At 47.1% G+C, this 1,095-nt stretch overlaps 1 non-coding gene across 1 annotated transcript; it reads left to right on the plus strand.

Moving 5' to 3' along the window:
• Nucleotides 1-817: 817 nt before the first annotated feature.
• Nucleotides 818-892, plus strand: Trnat-cgu (transfer RNA threonine (anticodon CGU)). The gene has a single exon. It is a non-coding gene; the product is annotated as a tRNA-Thr (tRNA).
• Nucleotides 893-1,095: the final 203 nt, after the last annotated feature.

Genomic DNA, 1,095 nt, shown 5'->3' on the forward strand with positions numbered 1-1,095 from the left:
CAGCTAAACGTCTTCCTTTTTGTTTCAGGTCATCTGCCACCTTCACGGAGGTGAAGAAGTTGTCAGTCGTGACGTTCCGTATGGGTGACGCGCCTGAAATCTGCTGTTGTGTAAGAGAATTGTTAGCAGTGCCCCACACAGCTGTTTAGAAGGGGACGGCGGGTGACGGGTATTCCATACTGTATAATATGTTATTCTGTAGTTTCCCAATGTCGCTGCGTAGGTCTGCATATCTCCAGACCATAGAAAACAGAAAGCCGCGCTGATATAAAGTATCTTCCACTTCAGAATACTTCGTATTTCACGTTATTTTTGGCCCAAAGTATCATAATATAAAACTTCCTGGCAGATTAAAACTGTGTGCCCGACCGAGACTCGAACTCGGCCCCATTGCCTTTCGCAGGCAAGTGCTCTACCAACTGAACTAAGCACACGACTCACAACCCGTCGTTTAATTCCGCCACTACCACGTCTCAGACCTTCCAAATATCACAGAAGCTTTCCTGCGGAAGCTCCCTCAGTTTACCCATATCTCTACTGTAGACCTCTGCAATCTGGAATGTCCGATAAGCAATGACGTCAAGTATAAACGGTCACTAACTGGAAACCTCAGCTGCCGACAGGTGTTGTTGATATACCTCGATGTGGACAGCTGAAAATGTGTGCCCCGACCGGGACTCGAACCCGGGACCTCCTGCTTACATGGCTTGCATGTCTATAAGGTACAATATATATGTAGAATTGTGGACAGTTGGGAATGTCTCTCTCACGGGAAGCGTGCAAGGGACAAGTCCCTGCAATCGCGCTATTCTTCTGTGTTCTCGGTGGCTCAGATGGATAGAGCGTCTGCCACGTAAGCAGGAGGTCCCGGGTTCGAGTCCCGGTCGGGGCACACATTTTCAGCTGCCCACATCGAAGTATATCAACAACACCTGTCGGCAGCTGAGGTTTTCAGTTAGTCATCGTTTATTCCAGGGAAAAGCTGCACGGTCATCAACAGTAAATGTTCTTTCGAGAACAAGTTACTGTCATCGTATATATAAATGACGTCAAGGTTGTTAAAATTTTCTAGACCTGCTACTTTATCGCTTTTAG

The sequence above is a fragment of the Schistocerca cancellata genome, chromosome 11, assembly GCF_023864275.1.
Source record: "Schistocerca cancellata isolate TAMUIC-IGC-003103 chromosome 11, iqSchCanc2.1, whole genome shotgun sequence".
Classification (NCBI taxonomy): Eukaryota; Metazoa; Arthropoda; class Insecta; order Orthoptera; family Acrididae; genus Schistocerca; species Schistocerca cancellata.